Source organism: Sorex fumeus, unplaced genomic scaffold (genome assembly GCF_029834395.1).
Source record: "Sorex fumeus unplaced genomic scaffold, SorFum_2.1 ptg000075l, whole genome shotgun sequence".
Lineage (NCBI taxonomy): Eukaryota > Metazoa > Chordata > Mammalia > Eulipotyphla > Soricidae > Sorex > Sorex fumeus.
In genome coordinates, this window is record NW_026606132.1 from 19,333,453 (window position 1) to 19,353,057 (window position 19,605).

Here is a 19,605-nt window from a genome sequence, read left to right on the forward strand (position 1 = left end):
TTATACCCCATACACCCGATTATCTGAATCTTTAGAAAGAGTTGTCGAAAAGGAATTGGAATAAAAGTAATATGCAATTACCCAATCTGAGCATGCCATATAAAATAGTTAAGTCATTATATCTCTTCATAGTAGACAGAGGACATCAAAATAGATGCTGCTATTTCTGAATGGGGAAAATATACCTGGTGCATGTTTCCCTGGAAAATTTCTTTGTAATTAGTCATACTTCATTGGTATGAATGTGCTTTTCAAATATTATTTTATGTTTGTTATCGATGCTACCATCAAAAGAAATTTTGAGTAAATTTTCTGTCCAGTCCAGTCACTTGGCACTTTGGGACATATTTGATCTTGAAGAGTATTTCCACAACATATAACACAAATACTTTCTAGCTCATAAAATCAATTCTGTGCATAAAGAAAAAAGAAATGACGTCTATAATGGGTAATCACTGACCATGTCCCTCATTTCTCAAGCTGCTTTCTCCTCTTCTTGCATTTAGTTACATCTAGTGTTTTGAAATGTAGTAAATAGTGAATATTTGAAGGAATGACTAAGACCATTACTCTCATGTAAACACAGAAAATAAAGTCGAAAACTGGAAGATCTGAGTTCTAGGCATAATTGCAATAGGTTTCAAGATGTTCCAGGAAGTCTTAAACAAATATTCCACTGAAACATTTTAATGAACTAAGATATATCACATGAAGTTGGAAATGAAGTTATGGTCTCAAACAACCAAGATCCTAAATTTATTACATGCAGTCAAGTCTGATTATAACTGATATTTAAGTCTATCTGTTGAACCCAATAATTTCATTTCATACCTAAAAGTAGCTTTATTGCTGAGCTGTGAGATTGCTTCACCGTTGACTTTGGCCATCGGAAGATTCTGATTTGAGAGAAAATGCACTCCCTGAAACCTGAATGATGTGTTCTTCCAGATGTAGTTCTTCCTATGAGTTTGTTAATTTAATGAATTTGTGTTTTTTAACTAAATTTTATTTTAGGCTCTATGGTTTACAAAACTTTTAATGGTAGGATTTCTTGTATAAAATATTCCAGCACCGCACTCTCCATCAGAGTGTCTAATTCTTACATCCTCCAAACAGAGAAGTCTGGGGGTTCTGGACCATGTGAATTTATATTTCTGTCAAAAATGTTTATCTCTAAAATATAATTTATACAAAATAAGAACCTATAAGTGGGCTTCCATAATGAATTGTTTTGGAATCTGAGGTTCTGGTCTTTGTGCAAATATAAAACTGAGACTAAGTCCTAGTTCTGACTGAATCCTAGATTCCTCATTTGGGTATAGCATTGCACTGGATGAACTCAATGAGATTTAATAAGTCCAACATCAGTACTGTAGGATTCTACTTTAGGAAGGATTGCTACACAAAAACAATATTATAAAGGCGATCCATCCCTGAAAAAAAATAAACACCATTTTTCCTCATAGTTTTCTAACTTGGACATAGTCTTACTCTGATTTTATTTATACAAGATTCTAATACCATTTCTCCTGGGTTATCCTTCCTTCTTCTACATTCTTCAAAACCTTTAAGCTACCTTTCTTTATTCTGCAAAAATTACAAGATTCTACGGCTTTGAAAGGGGTGTGCAGAAAGGGGATGGGGTATTATTTAATTATCTGGTAAACTGCTGTCTACCTGGCTGCACTTGTTCTGCATGATAATTGAAAATTCAAACTATGTGTCTATCTAGGAAAAGCACATGATCACATTTCATAACTAAGAGTATTTTATCCCATTTAGTTGTTGATCATCCTACCATTCTCTCACCCCCCCCCCCAGTATACTGCCAAGTTTCTTATCATCAAGAAAACTAATGGACATTTGGAGAACCTAGTTGAGTTTCTGTAATTCAATTATTCATTCCAGTAAGCAAAGCTCTCAGCTCACAAGTGGTTTTTGGCCTCTTTCTGTTCATAAACTTCAGTCATAGTGTTATCACTGTGGTACTGTGTCCCTACCTGTTCAAACAGTATTTTAACTGGAACCTAACAAAGAAGAAAAAACTCTCAACCTTGCAATATTAAGCAGGTGTGATCTTCTGCAAGAGTGGAAAGGAGGAAAAAACATTCGCTCAGAAACTTCAGCTTTTCGGAGATTCCTGAGGGGCTTATTAGAAGCATTAGAAAAAAATGAAGCTCCAACTATATTTTGCGGTGCATTTTCTTCTGCCATGTTACAGATGGCAATGAAAAGGGAAATGAATGGTACCCTTTTCCAAGTTATCTTAAAAATAAACAGGATCCAATTGAGATGCTAAAAGCAGAGCATAAATTTATTTCAAGGGATTAATCTCACATTCATATATATATACTTTCTTCAAAATTAATCTCTGCAAGTGACAAGCAAGTACATGTTAAGTAGTAATCTAGGTAATTTGGAAAGGGTAGATTTTGGAAGGAATCTCATTAGATTTACACTGAATTTAATCAGATATTGTTTTGTGCAGATTCACCAGAAAGTTGTTCAGTTCTACTAAGCAAACAGCTGAAGTGGTTTGAAACTTTAAAAATAAACTAATGCTTTTGTTCTTGCAGATTAAATAGGTGGGAAGCTCTGCCTGTGGTGATTCAGTTTGTTCATTTTTTCCCTGTCTTTTTAAAAGTTTTTTTTTTTCAATTGGACTTTGTGAATTTAATTCTTTCTAAAAAAAATCAAATAGTCAAGAATGAATGCTTTTGAAAAGACAAGGTAAAGTCTTAGGAAGGCAGGGGCATATGTATGCTTTTTTGAATCACTTATAAAAGCTGACTAGAATATACAGAGTTTCTCAAAATCCTCTTGCCTTGCTAATTCAAGAGAAATATTTCCCAAGCTTTGATCTCTGACCAGGAGACAAATATTTTCACTATGTGAGTAAGCCTTGGGATTTTACTGACGTTTAGTTTTTGCTCTTTAATCACACTGATTCCTTCTGATTTACTCATTGAAGACAAAGGGAGAACTTGTTATAGGAAGATAAGACACTCTGGGATTCAGTATTCATATCTCTGTTCTCTATTGGTATGATACTGGACCACCTCGTTCCTTCTTTGAACCTCAATCCCCTCATCTGTAAAAAAAAATTAGATATAGTTTTTACAGTAAAAAAAAAAACAACAGAAGGCGCATGAACATTTTTTCTGGGGAAACATGGAATCCACTTCAATTCATAGAAAGATAGTAAATCATTTGCAAAGTTGACATATTTACTATCATTAATAACAAATTATTTTCTACAACTGCTGCACCTGTTCTGTGACACAGCAGTGAAAACATTTGGACTCGATGTTCTATTGTTCCTTTCTTTCTAAAAACAGTCTCATGATTTACTTTCCTCATCCTTATTTCAGCTCCTAAACGTTATAATTGTAGAAATCCATTTACACAGTGTATGAGTAATTTCTGGTAGTCCTTATGCAGTAACAGATTGTCTCTAAAAATACAATTTATGGGGTGCTCATTGTGTGCTGAACACTCAAGCAGATGCTGTAAACATCTAAAACAAATCCACAAGTGTCCCTTAAGGCCCAGTGTGTTCCCAGCACTATGGCAAGACTGGGAAAAAATGAAGGAATCCTTAGCTGCTATCTCTGAATCAAGGAAGGACCTCCGAGATGTTGTAGAGAAATAATAAATATTCTCAACATAAGATATGGCCCCGGACCTTAGCCAACTTACAACCAAACTGGCAAGATGAGACACTGGAATCATAAAAGGAAAAAATTATAAGCGTTATTGTCTTAAAGGACTATTTGTAGGAGGCAGTACACAGAAGGATCCTTGAGGCAGGATCTTGGGCATCTTGGTTGTGGTGAGATACAGTAACCACATGCATCAGAATCATGAATATTAACACTGTTATAAGCAATCATAATTTTTAAAGACTAGGTAGTGGAACGGTGTGCAGTTTCAAACAGCTCGAAAAAGAAAAGAAAGAAACACATAAATAAATAATAAAGAGACTAGAATGGTTGACTTGATTTGCTTTTTGATAACTTGATAAAGTGCCTGTCCAGATGGCAGGCTGGGAGCCAGTGGGTAAGAGGAGGAACCTGGGAACAACGGTGGAGGGAAGTCAACACTGGTTATGGGATTGGTGCTAGAACAATGTATATATAAAACCCAACTAGGAATAACTTGGTAAATTATGGTGCTGTAATAAAATATTTTTTAAATCTCTTAGAAAACAATAAATTTCCCAGAGAGATGTTGCAACAGGTAGGGGATTTGCCTTACACACAGCCAACCAAGGTTCAATCCCCAGCAACCCATCTGGCCTCAACGCTCTCCAGGAGTGATTCCTGAGCACAGAGTCAGGAGTTGGCCCTGAACACAGTTGGGTGTGACCCCAAACCAAACACACACACAAATTTGGATGGGATCCTATGAACAATGAAAGGTTCTCCCAGCAAGGTAGATGTGGTAGGAGCTTGAACATTTGTTCTTCTATAGTTCTTCACATGTGTTTCTAATGTTAGCCCATGTCATCATTATTTGAGATTTTTCTATCTGAAATGCATTGAGGAAATAGAGATTTGGTGCTATTGATGCTTGCTGCTGTGACATGAGGGCACAGAAAGAGGCCTCCTGGTTCAGGGAGTCAGCACAATGGACTATTGAAGAACAGACACTCTGGTCTTACACTGTGGTGGAGATTCAAACCCACTCTAGGTCACTCAAGAGTGGTGTGACCTTGGACAAGTCAATTAACAGAAGTTGGCCTCAATTTTTCTCATTTGAAACCTGGTGCTAATACCATTTGCCCTTCAGAGGGTGATTGTGAGGGTGAAAAATTTTAAATTCCAAAATGCAATGCATTTACATTTTGGAGTCATTAAAACAAAAATTACAAAACAAGAAGGAAAGAAGGTAACTGGAAAGTAGTCCTGCTTGACTTGAAACCCATGTCTGGTCCACTCCAATTTTGGATCTCATTGAATTAGCAGAGAAGCAATGAGCCATCTGAGAGAATGAGTGAGTTGAACACGTGGGTGTAGAAGAGACTGGAACCACTGCTCTAGATCAAAGACCACAGCCCTGGGGATTAGAGAAATGGAGCAGACGCCAGAGCTGGGAGTACAGGGAGATCTTTCAGAGAGCTAAATTTAGTAGCACATCCGTCTTTTATCATCAGCAGATTTTTCTATTTAATAATATACACGTTCTCTAAGGGGAAAAGCATATGGCAAAAAGGTAGGGGAAGGAAAGGAGTGTTTTCTTTATGGATTCTGAAGGGAGTGAGAAATCCGAAGGGTATTGGTGATGAAGGAAGAAGCCATGATATAACTTGGCAAGGAATTTCAGACTTATCAGTGATTGATTTTCACCATTTGAGGCTCAGGTCAGCTTCGACTCAGATGTATTCCATACATGGTAGAATATGGTGACCTTCGAACAGTTCTTGGAATTATCAATAACTTTTGACCATAGACCCCACATTTTCATTTTGCTCTGGGTGCAATGCAACCAATCCTAGGTCTGAGATGCCAGTGACTCTATTAACTTAATTCCTGTATTCCTCTAGCTAAATGCAGGTAAGAACTACTAATTCATGATAATCTAGCTGCTTATCAAATTTTCTGATCGCATATATCTCATTCCATTTCTTGTCTTACATGACAGCACACATTAATGGAAAATAAGAATTCTTCCTTTTTTAAATGATTTTACTTTATAACAGTGAAAGTAATAATTACAATATAAGTGTCCAAAGATGTGACTCCATAGTAGAGCACAGGGCTAACATGTATAAGGACCCAAGTTTGATCCCTAGCAGTGCATAATAGCCAGGGAATTGACCCTTATTAGAAAAAGAATAAAATTCTGTATCCGTTTATATAACTTTTTAACTAACTCAGAATGTGTGCATGTGTTTAAGGAAAATAAAAGCATGGATTGCTACCATGGTCACAGTGGGAGGACATTGTGATTTTGTTCTTTGCACAGCAGTATAGAGCTAGTAAGCACTAGGATAATTTTTCAGCATGAGAAGAGCAAATTGGCCTTCGTATGGCAGGTAAAAATGGCAATGTATGATATGGGCAAGCTTTGTAGGGAAGAAATCCTGTGCTTTATAAAACTGTCCATTTACTTCTGTCACCTAAGCTGTAGCACAAGACTAATTTTCAGTGGACCCAGATTTCATTCATCAAAATAGTTTAGAGTAAGGGGGAAGTTTGGAGTGGAATTTTCTCCATTTAAGAACATAAAGAAACGCAAGCATTTTGAGGGGTAGAGAACTTGGAAAAGTTGACAGCGAGATAGGACAGAGGTAGAGATTAATGAAAAAGGATTGGCATATTTCAGTTTTACCCTGTTGCTTCCCTGTAATGATATTGTTTCCAAAACTTCTGAGAATTTCCATTAAATGGCATCTGGAATATATCTTCCCATATTCATAGGAAAACTCTTCAAACAGCTTATGAGAAAGGTCATATCATTACAACATTGAACTCATAAAAACTCCCTCCACCAGCACCATGTCCATGCACAGATTTCTATCAAATGCTTGTCAGGCACATAGGAGCCAGTAGCCAAAGCTACAGCTGTCTTTGAAGTCCAGAGCTTTGGAAAGTCTGAGGTGTTGGGCCACATATAAGTCTTCTGTTTACATCTGACCCACAAACTAAACTGTGCTTCCTACTTAGAATGCAAATGAATGAACCCTAGGGACAAGAGTCTCTTTGATATGTGTGATCTTTCTGACCTGAAAACACATGTTATTGAAGAGCCTTGGTGTGACTTAGGAAGTTCGGGCTGTATATTGGGCTTAAAACTTGAGGTTTGCATTCTTTCTCACTTTTCTCCACTTCTTTTAATAAAAGCGCTGAACACATTGTCCATTGATTCCTTAGGCTGACAGATCCCAGCAGTGCCAAGTAGTGCAGAGGTCCTGAGCCCTGCGCTTGGAGAGGCAAACTCTGCCACCAGGATGACTGCTTTGCTTCCTCAGGCATGGAAAAGTGGATTCAAGAACCAGAAGGCTCTCCCTCTCTCTCTCTCTCTCTCTCTCTCTCTCTTTGAGCTCTGGGACTGGTCTGGCGGCTGCAGATTCAGAAAGCTTTGCTCTGCAACTGTGAAAAGTTGCTGAATCACAGTAGAGAGCTAGCTTGTGACTTAGAAAACTTCTGGCATTATTTGTCTGTTCTGTTTTATGTTAATAACCTTAATGTTATTGAATTCATTTTTATGACTGTTACAAACAATCACAACAAGTAATGCTGGTGGAAATAAACCTTGAAAACTGGTTTGGTAAATAAGTACTTATGTCTCAGTTTAATTATAGAATGAACAAATTGAAAATACTTTTGTTTTGGTTAGTCTGTGAACTGGTAGATTAAAAACTGCTACCGGCCGTTTTTCTAAAACATCTCATATTGCCAAAGGCTATTTTTTTCTATAAATGTTAATGCATCAAAGTGTCCCCATATCTGCTATCTACACTGGACAAAAAATTCTCCCCAAACCTTTTTTAGATCTAAAAATGTGCAATTCTGTGGCTGACATTTTAAAATTGTGCCATGATTTAAATTATACTAAAGAAGCCCTGTTATTACATTTCAGAAGAAATTTCCAGCTTTATAAACAGAAAAAAAACCTTTTACCTACAATAAGTAAAGTAAGTAAAGGCCCTCCCGTTGATCATCGATTTGCTCGAGCGGGCCCAGTAACGTCTCCATTGGAGACTTTGTTGTTACTGTGTTTGGCATATCTAATACGTCACGGGGAGCTTGCCAGGCCCTGCCGTGCGGGCGAGATACTCTCGGTAGCTTGCCGGGCTCTCCGAGAGGGGCAGAGGAATCGAACTCGGGTTGGTCATGTTGGCTGCATGCAAGGCAAACGCCCTACCGCTGTGCTATCGCTCCAGCCCCTTACCTACAATAAGCAATTTATTATTTTTCACTATTTACTTATCTTTGGTTTTGGGGTCATATCTGGTCCTTCTCAGAGACTACTCCTAGTTCTGCCCAGGGGTCACTCCTGATAGTACTCAGATGAACCTTTGTGTTGCCAGGGATTGAACCGGGTTCAACTGCATTCATAACAAGTACATTATCTCGTATACATCTCTGGCTCAATCACTTTAAATTTTGGGGGGATGGTTTTTGGCTACACCTGTTGTTTCTCAGGGATAACTACTGGCTCTCCATCCATAGATTACTATTGGCAATGATTGGGGGCCCATATAGCGTACTGAGATCAAGGCCAGGTCAGCCATGTGCAATATAAGTGCCAGACCTGCTATACTATTGTTCTGGCCCCTCAGAACTTTAATTATTTTTTAAAAAATAATTACGATACTCTTAATATTTATTTGGAATCCAAGTTACTGCATTTTACCACCACTGAAGTGCCCCAAAGCTGACAGAATTTATTAAATTATAATTCATTGTATCACTGCATCACTGTCATCCCATTGTTCATTGATTTACTCGAGCGGGTGCCAGTAATGTCTATTACTCTATTCGTCACAGCCCTGAGATTTTAGCAGTCTCTCCTTACTCATCTTTTCCAACGATTGGAGGCTCTTTCAGGGTCAGGGGAATGAGACCTATTATAGTTACTGTTTTTGACATATCGAATACACCACGGGGAGCTTGTCAAGCTCTGCCCGTGCAGATGGGATACTCTCGGTAGCTTGCCAGGCTCTCTGATATATATATATATTTCTCTCTATGATTTGTAGCTTAATTATAATTAATTTAATATATTAAATAATTTATTGGGCTGGAGTGATAGCACAGCATGTAGGGCCTTTGACTTGCATGAGGCCAACACGGCCAACCTGAGTTCGATTCCCCCGTCCCTCTCAGAGAGCCCAGCAAGCTACCAAGTGTATCTCACCTGCATGGCAAAGCCTGGTAAGCTACCTATGATGTATTCAATATGCCAAACACAGTAACAAGTCTCACAATGTTACTGGACCGGCTTGAGCAAATCAATGAACAATGGGAGGACAGCGACAGTGACAGATAATTTATTAAATTATAATTAATTAAAAAGCTGTCCTTATGAGACTTTTAGTCCACTGTTTCCTTCTCTTTATTAACCCCATTGCTTGATAATCTGTTTTATTATCCAAAGTGCCTTGTTGTCATTTAATACTGCTTTTCCCCTCTTTTGTTTATCTATATCCTGCAGATGAATGACGTCATCTAGTATTTGTCCATCTTTCTCTGGCTTATTTCACATAATATCCTCCAGTTCCATCCAAGTTGCAGTGAACTGAATGATTTCATCTTTTTCTTTGATTTGTTTTGGGGCCAAACCTGATGGTGCTCTAGGGCTGACTCCTGGCTCTACACTCAGGGTTCACTCCTGGCAGGCTCATGGGATCATATGGGTATCCAGGGAATCGAACCACTGTTGGCTGCATGCAAGCAAACTCCTACCCACCACACCGTCTCTTTGGCCTCCAATGATTTCATCTTTTCTTATAGTGTTAAGATCTTTTCTTATAGCATAGTGTTAAATTGTTTGTATGTGTATAATAGGTTAACTGATCATAAATTAGAGGGGTTTTTGCGGGCTCTCAATTCAGTTGCATTGGCTTGGTAGTCTATCTCAATACCCCACTCTTTTCATTACTATAGCTTTAAAGTACAATTTAAGGTCACAAAATACTATACATTCCACAATTTTTTTCAATACAGCTTTGGCTATTCACAAAGTTTTTATTATTCCATACAAATTTTAGTTGAGTTTGTTCTAAGTCCTTGAAGAATGTCACTGAAATTTGGTGGGAATTGCTTTGAATCAGCATATTATTTTGGTAGAATATCGTTTTGAAAATGTTCTTCAGATCCATGAACATAGGCTGTTTTTTTTTTTAATTTCCTGGTAATCTTTTGTATTTCTGTTGTGATGTATCATTTCCATCTTTATCCTTGTTTGCTTTTTATTCTTCTTTGATTTCCTCTTTGAACCAAGTTATTTAGCAGTACATTTCCACTTTCCATTACTAGAGCTTTCCCAAATATCTTTTTATAGATAATTTCTACCTTCATACCATTCTGATCTGAAAATATTTTTGACATTATTTCTACATTTGTGACTTATTGAGAATTTCAATTGTGCCCCAGCATGTAGATAATCTAGAAGAATGTTCCATGTGCACTACGAAAGAATGTGATTTTGCTTTCAGGTGTGGAGTGTCCTGTACATTTCTACTTATCTTTATTTCTTTCAATTTCTCATTTATGACTCATATTTCCTTACTGATGTTCTGTCTGATTCGTCTGTGTAATGGTAAGAGTGGGCTGTTAAATTCTCACAGTATTATTGTGCTACCATAAATGTATGTCCTCAAGCCTATTAGCAGTAGCTTTATAAACTATTTTTCCCCTACACTTAGTTAACATATGCTGATAATATTTCAGTCCTGTTTATTAATTTATCTATTTACAAGAATGTAGTAACCACCTCTATCTCATTACTTTCTTTAGCTTAAATGTTATTTGCTCTAATTATTATCTGGACAGTTTGAGTCTAACATTAGCTTATATGATTGTTTTCCAACCTTACTCTAAGTCTCTATCTATTGTAAGTGTTCAAGTTTGTCTCTTGTAAGCAACAGAAAGTTTAATTCTATTTCCTGATGCATCCAGTAACTCTATACTTATGTATCTAGGAGAGTTAAATCTATTGACATTTATAGAAATTATTGCTATGAAGGAAATTGATTTTATATCTCTCTATCTATCTATCTGGCACACCCTTTGGTACTCAGTAGCTATTCCTGACTCTGGGCTCAGTAATGAACCCTGGTGGTACTAATGAAACCATCTGCAATGCCAGGGATTGAAACAGGGTTGACTGCCTGAAAGGCAAATGCCATACTTGTCATACCACCTCTTGTCTCAATATAATGAAATTCATTGCCATCTTTTCCTATGAGGTCTTGGGTACTTTTTGCCATTTGTCTTTTATAGATGGCAATTCAGTATTCCTCATATACCTGGTTTAGATGCAATAGGCATCTTAAACTGAGAATGTTTTCACCACTCACTCAAATCTGAGTGATAACCATATAGGGTAAAAGATACTTATTTCGATGTTCTAATTCAGTACTGTTTTTTGGGGGGGTGGGGGAAGGAAATGGCACATACAGTAGTGCTCAAGGTGCACTCATGGCTCTATACTCAGTTGTCACTCCTGGTGTTATCCCCAGCTCAGGGATACTATTGACTAATGCAAGGTGAGTTCCCTCTCTGCTGTACTATTACACCAGTCCGTCATTCAGTATTTTAAATATATCGTTCCATGTCTTCTTGCTTTTAGAGTTCATTTTAGAAATCTGATTTGAATTATATGCTGTTTCCCTTGTATTTGAAACTTTGCTTTTTCTTGTGACTTTAGTGTATCTCTCATTTTGATTTTTGCCATTTTGATGACAAGATGTCTCAATGTTGTTCTGTTTAAATGTACTTTGTTGGGTGTTCTTTGATCTACCTGACCAGTGCATAAGCCCCTCTCACACTTGGGCAGTTTTCAACAATGACCTCTGATATCAACCATTTCCCTTCACTTTTCTCTCTTTTATCTCTTTCTGGAATTCCTATAATAGACCTTGATCCTTTTGTTATTTCAAAATATAAAATATATCTTAATTCTTCACTCTTCTATTTCTCTATTTTGTTACATTGTGTGCCTTAAAACTTAGGTCACTGATTCAATTTTTGATTTCTTCCATTTTGTTGCTGACTCCTGCTACTTTTGTTCCTTCATTTGTGTTTGAATGAGTTGCTTCACTTTTCCATTATTTTTTTCTTAGAGTTTATTGGTCTTCCAATAATTTCCTCGACTCAATGAACATTGAGAGAATTGCTGCTCTAAAGTCTTCAGGTAGTATCAAAAGTTCTGATGTACTTAAGAACTTTCTTATACTTCTACCCCATCTATTGATACAGCCCAATTCCTTCATTTTTTCACATTTCTTATGATTATTGTGAACAAAGGATAAAGCTCCAAGCCCAAGATTCTGAACACCAATCAGATGCTACTTGCAGTTTTTAACAATATCCAGCTAGAGCTTATAAATACTTATTTCTGTAAGCCATGGTTTATTTTTCAGGATTTCTCAGTGGGATTATCATAGGTGAGGCTGGTTCCAGTGCTTTCTCTTCTAGAAAGAGTCACAGGGTCTGGCTGGGGCTATGGTATGTCTTCTTGGAGCTCACTGGGGAGAGATCAACAGTCAGGGATAGTCGCTATGTTCTTTTTTCCAAATGGAGGGAACAGCACGGGCTACAGATAAGTCTTCATAGAGAGAAATTCAATTTTATGATCTCTTTTCATATATTCAGGCAGATGTAAATGATTGCAGCAATTAGTCAAAGATAAAGTGTATCAATCTTTGAAGCCGATTGACAGGTAGAATCCAAGACTCTTTGCTACTATATTTATTTCCCATCATTTCCGACTTCAAAATTTATATTAGACTGGGATTATGGGATGATTCCCTTTCATTCTGTTGGGAAACATGAGTCCCCATCACTACCAGAGGGGGAGCCACTCCAGGGAATCCAGGTGATGCCCATCCTAGGTCCCTGACTCGTACCCCATGAATCACAGCCTGGGACTCAAGAAATTTCTTTTGAAGCAGTGCTATCAAACTGATTGATACAAATCAAGACAAGTTAATATGAAAAAATCTCCTTTTCATCATTTGATGAGAGAATTTTATGGTTTTTCATATGGTAAACACTGGCAAGAGCATTGTGGGGAGAGCAGATTGAAATATGGGTTATCACCTTATTATTCTCAGGGATGAAGGAAGGAACACTTATTTCTATTAGGTAACAAACTATTATTTCAAAATTTTCATTCAGAATGTTTTCCGGATGGTAACTTGTCTTTTTAAAAGGTTTAAGCTAATGCCCACACATGCCTACTTAAAAAATGCTTTCCTATTTATTACATTTCCTTTTCCCAGACCTCTGGTAAACTTAAGAGGCCTCATTATACTATATGGAAATAAAGAGAGGCCCAAATGGAAAAAGACTGTTTTGAATGCTGACTAATGTCCATAGCAGGGGAAAATAATTAACTCATTAACTCATTCATTCACTCATGTAACAAACATTTATTAAACACTATGCAAAGCCCTGGCTCTAATCCTCTAGGAGTTCAAAATCAAGTGGTGCAGAAAGCGATGCATAAAACGAATGCTAATGCAGAGTTGTATATTCCATGAGAGAAGGACACACAGAGTGCTTTGAGAATAGAGAGGAGGCAACCTCTAGCTTGGTATGGACAGTAAAACCTAGCCCAAACTATAAATATCTGGACCTAGAGGGGTAAGTATGTTTGTGTTAACTGTAACTGCAGAGAAAGAAAAATAGAAAAGGATGATTTAAAAAAAAGTCCTGTGTAAGTGCCTGACGTCTTTGTTCGTGGTAAAATATCTGGTATAATTAACTATAAGTGAGTATGTAATAGGTGAATGACAAGGAGAAGTTTTATAAGATTAACTATAGTCAAATCATAAATGAACTTGACTGCCATCGCAAAGAGGTAGCAGGAATTTTAAGTTTGAAAGGAGTAGTAACATGAACAAATCTGTATTTAGAAAAATCAAAATTTGGTGCCTTGAATAATGCAGGGCAAGGAGAAACTAGAATAGGGAGAAAGAGTTTGGCAGTCAAAGCTGGAGCTGAAGAAGCTGCCATTAGGAAACTGAAATGAGAAAAGGACCAAGGAATGGAGAGATTATGCCCTATCTTTTTCAAGATGTGTAAGGAAGGAGTAAAATTCTTATAGGAACTTGTGGTATTTATGTCATATGGGATGCTTATATATTATTCACTAAAGCTTTCTAAAATAATAAAGTCAGCATTAAAAAGCATTTATCAAGTACATATTTCTGTTTGTGGGGGGGTTTCAAAGGACCAATGAGAAGCATAGTTATTTTTCACATTTTCATGTTAACTGAAAGCTTTTTCAAATAAATGCCTTGCTTCAAACAGATGGCTATACTTCTGATAAAAGCAAACAAAGGCATGTGCTTATATTGCATCCATATCAAAATATTATTTGGCATTTATTCTTTATTATGGACAGACAGGTGCTGGGAGTATGAGCATATAAATTCTGTATGAACTGTAGGAAACTTGTAACATTAAGTTAAAACATGGATTATTTTTAGTAGAAGGTCAATATAATTTGGGTGTCAGTCATTTCTCACACAGAGCAATAAAATTCACTGAACTAAGAAACGTAATTGAATAACACTTGATTCTCAATTTTGTTACTTAAAAGGGCTTGCCAATTTTATGCTCAGAGGGGTTGTCCTAAAACCTGTATGTCTAGGTCTACTGTGGTCACTTTATTAGATTATCTCTACATCTATAATGTATTCATTATGCCACACAAATATTTAAGTATATATGCCTTGCTAGTTACTGGAATTGTGCATGGATGAGGCATATTGACAATGACCTTTTAGAAATATCAAAGGAATGTGGGAAAACACTGTACAGAAATACATGTTCTACTTCATTTCACTTGAAATCACAGACACTCGCTATCCAAAGAAGTTGTGCCATAATCATTCTTCCACCCACTGATTTTCCGATAAGTCTATGATGGAAAGTATGACTGGTACTACACAGTGATGGGTAACATGGATAAGGCTTCTGCTCACCTACACTTTACTACTGTCCTGTTGAATACTTGCAATGCAGTGTAATAAGTATAAAAAGGTATTTATTAGAAGCAGAAACTTCCCAGGATGCAATGGGCTCTTGAGATATGTGAGAGAGAGAATCAAGATTATGGTTTTCCTATTTTTCCCTACATAATCGTATTCTCTCAGTTGTTGGAGCAGGAACCCTTAAAGAAACAAAGAGTGCAAATGCAGAAATTGCACACCCTCCAAAAACCTTCCCTGCTTCTTTCAAACGGAAGTGTCTCCTTAGTCATTATGGCTCTCTATTCTGAGCCATTCAGCCCAATCTTTGTGCATATTTTTTCTTGACTAAAAATAAAGGAAAGCTCACACAATATTAAGTTATTTCCAATAATTATTTTTAAATAAATCTGGAAAGAACTTTTCACATTTTGTTCTTCCTAAATGCTAATCCAGAAAGGATTTAACAGAATGCTGTTTAAAAATCGGAAAACTCATGACAACTACAATATCCGCAATATCCGATCCAACTTTCATCTCCCGTGATTATTGATGCTCCCTTTCCTTCACCTTTGCTCCCCTTGTAATCAGCCTCATCCTAGTGGCCACTGGAAAGATGCTGATTACATACAAGTCACAGGGTCATTTACCCTTTTGACCTGCCTTGAGTTCTTATAAATCTCTCAGCTACTGGGAGGCCTGGGCTTTGTTCTTCTCTCAGCAACAAAGAGTACTTGCTTTATAGGCTGCCTCACAAAACAGCAGAAAGGAAACAGTGAAATCTGTGTGTGAAGCTAACTCGGGAAGGGTGGTAATGACCTTGACCTCTCTGAGACTGTGGGGAAGAGCAACAGTTCCCATTTTTTTCCCCAGTAGTAGCAGCCCTAATCATGCCAGAAGCAATGTTGGTGACAAATTGGAATGCAGTTATCAGTTGTGAGTATAAAATGAGGAGGTTGGACCAGTTGATCTTGAAGGCGCCTTCCGGCTCTTACATTCTAGGATCCTAAATATGTCTCCAGTGTGATAACTTGAAGAGAAAATTGAATAGGGGAATGAATTAGGCTTATATGTGAGAAGCACCCTGGTGGATACAGCCATTCACAAATTACAGCAACAGACAGCCTCTCTTGAATCCAGATATCCAACTGAGAAGGTTTGTTCTAAGTCATGTTAAATAAATACAGACAGCCAAACTACCACATTAATGAAAGTGGGCAGTAGGGGTTGTTCGTAGTCCAGCATAGGATAATCAGATAGGAAAGGAATTTCAACATTTGATTTCTACATATTTGGCACATGTCATTTATGTAATCATAGGCTTTTCTTTATTTTATTTTTTTTGCTTTTTGGGTCACACCCAGCTGATGCTCAGGGGTTACTCCTGGCTCTGCACTCAGGAATCACTCCTGGCGGTGCTTGGGGGACCATATAGGATGCTGGGACTCGAATTCGGGTCGGCCACGTGCAAGGCAAATGCCCTACCCACTGTGCTATTGATCCAGCCCCAAGCATAGGCTTTTCTCAAATCTCCTAATAGAACAAGAGGGGTCCTGAGAAGTTCTTTTGAAGTCTTTTGGGCAAGTATTTGGGTAACTGCAACCTGCTTTTTCCTCTGGAATTCTCCTCAGAACATTGTCTGAATTGGCTCATTTTCTTTTCTATGTTCATTTGCCATGATACTAATTGCTCCCATTGTTATAACTAATTCACTTATTATACAGCCAAACTCAGTTCAGTGTTCAGGGTTCACTCCAGATGATGCATTGCGAACCATGTGCTCTTGGGGATCATATCTGGGACTCCCACTTGAAAATCATGCACTCGGTCATTTAAGCTATCTGCCTAGTCAAAACCTCTACTATTTTTTGTTTTTTGTGTGTGTCAAATATATAATAGCATACTGTTTCTCCATTATTTTGAAATCTTTTGTTTCTGTACTGATTTTAATGTGCAAAGTTGAGTCCTCTTATAATAAGTTAATCTATTCTTTTTGAACAGGTATCTTGCACGAGTGAGCGGCATGATAATTACCTCTGAGTGAATCTGTGTGCATGTGTGATTGTGGGTATTCACCCCATGTGTGTCCCGTGTTTAATTTTTAATTTGAGGTCCTAAGAAAAGAGAAGAGGAATTTTCTGCATTGGTTCATTTTTCCTCTCTCCTACCAAGGCACGCCCTTAATGTGGCAGTCATCCCTAGCCCTAGCCTGTCATCCTTCTCTGCTCAAGAAATATTTTGGCAATGCTAAGAGCTCAAGCACTCACACAGATGGGTGCAGGAGCAACTGTAAGTACCATGTGCTTCCGAGTCACTGCTTTGCCTCATGTATGTGCAAGTCCCCGCGTGTTCCAGCTGGCTCTGAACATTTGCTCTTCACATTTTAATCTTGCTTCAGGGGAGAGACAACTGAGGGGGAAACTCACATGAGAGACATCAAGAAGAGCTGTTGTCCCATAAGAACTCAAGAACAGATTCTCCCCCGCACACCTTGCCGCATTGCAGGGAAGTATCTGTAATGGGAGGTGGTGGCACGGCCGTGACACAGAAGTTTAAGGAGTCGGCAACTGAGCACCACTACTGTAGCCTACTGGGGAAAAATGTACCCTACTTTTTAGTTTTCCAGGAAGGGTGTTTGTCAACTGGCATTACAGTGCCCTCGTTATGGTCTTCCCCAGCTCCATTTAAAAAGCACGTGTGTCAATGCAATGCTTTTCACAGCCCTTGGGCCTGATGAGGTTGGGAATCCTTGAACGGAATATTAAAACCGGTCTGAACAGTCACATGAAAGTGAGGGGGAAATCACTGTTATTTTGTGAGAAACCCAGGATTGTTTATCTGCCTGAGCTTTAGTGAGAGTTAGGAAGATAGATCTGACTATCTGACTTACTCTGGGATTCGGAGAGAGACGGTCTCCTGCCAGGGACAAGCATTGAATGATAGTGGCTATTCCAAAGAGGTTTTGTTTTTAGAATTATGAGTATAGTCATCCATCCAACTCCTGGCCTGAGCACATGTGACTTTAAGAAATATGGCTATCTTTTAGGTCTTTCGTGCTCCACAAAGTCAGCAGTGTAGTATAAATTATAGATATTGATTACAAGATGTGGGTCTATCTCCTTGAAGTATGAAAATTCTGGGAACAACTGTGAGCATGTTTTGATTCTAAAACGCTTCTCATTCAGTGGCCACTAAACTTGGTTTGAAATGGAAGCTGGCATGCAAGTAGTAGCATCTTGCAGGCAGCATTGTGACATTTACTTTTCCCTCTCAGCGCCCATAAAAATCCTGAGATTAAATTTGGTTTGCCTTTTATTTCTTCTGACACCCTATGCTGGCTTTTCATTGCAGACATTTCTTTCATGAGCACGTTGAACATGGGAATGGACTGCCAATAGATGAAATAAAAATACTCCCATCATTCTTCTTGCCACCTCCAAGAATTAGATGAAAATACCTAGGGGCCACTGGTCAATTCTACATAGTATAAACAGAGTACTAAGTATGTTCAATTGGTTGCTTTCTCTTCCCCCGCAAGTGAAGCCAAAACAGAAAGGCACTAAGTGGTCTGAAATTTTTGGTTACTTCAGTAGAAAGTAAATATGTATTTTCATTTTTCAGCAACAAATAAACAGAAATGTATTCAACTTTGTCTTGCTAATTTCAAAGCATTGTAGAGAAATGTTTGTTAGTGCTTGCTAATGTTCAGTATAGACAGAAACACAGCATGCATGGAACTAGTTCCACAGGAGTCATTAAAAGGCATGCTGTGAATATGTGCTAAGAATAAGACACAATTCGTTGTGTCTGATTGCTAGCAAAAGTCATTATGGGAAGTGATTTCAAAGTCAGGAGATGACATGTTCGTACCTTCTGGAAAAAAGAAAGTTGTATAGCAAGTGTCTTTGTTTTGTTTTCTCTTTTATGAGAGCACTTTTGGATGGTGTGGCGGGAAGACGTACTGGATACAGCCAGAAAAGGAAGATGAGAGTCAGTAGAATTGGGGTGGGATTAGGTCAAAATCACATTTGACTGAAGCTCAACCTGACTGCAATTTAAGCCACACTTGACCTAGTAGCAAATCCTGCTTATTTTACAGAAGAGCTTTTATGTTTTTGTTTCCTTTCTTTGAGTTACACCCACCAGTGCTCAATGCTTACTCCTGGCGCTGCACTCAGGAATTACTCCTGAAGGGGTACAGGAGAGTCCATGGGGTGCCAGAAATCAAACCTAGGTCAATCACATGCAAGGTAAGTGGCCTACCCCACTGTACTCTCTCTCTGATCCCATACAAAAGAGATTTTTCTTTGCAACATGATATCAAAGTTCTTGGAATCAGAAAGCTCTTGCTTAAATCGGGCTTATGTGATCTTACATAAGTTCTTCTGGAGTCTAATTTTCCTCCATAGGGAAATAACAGCAACTACTTCACATTGATAAAAGAGGTTAAGTGAAGTCATATATGTGGCACTGCCTAGTAGAGTGTTTGGCGCCCATTAAGTGACTTTCAAAGATTGAAAATCTCCCAGTATAAGGAATGGAAAGTGCCCATTATTAAGCAGTGTGACTTGACTTACACTGAATTCTGATATAATTTATTCCAGTTATTCTTAAAGCCACTGTCTCCCTAATCAGGTATGTTTACCCCGAAGTAGGAGTTTCCTGCCCAGCCTTAGAGTTTTGCTTGAGTAATATGATTTACTCAACTTGGTTACTATTCAAAGAATGTATATTTAGAGTAGCATTTAACAACTTTTGAAACATTTCAATTTCCTGGGACAGCAACCGATTCAGTGATCTCAACATTTTTGATATTTGAATATTTAAAAGGTACCAAGGTAGGTCTAGTGAGTGGCTAAAATCAAGAAATTTTATTTTACAGGATCCTCATCCTCCTACCTTTTCTGGTAGTAGTGACCATGGGTTGCTATAGATAAGCGTATCTCCCATTGATT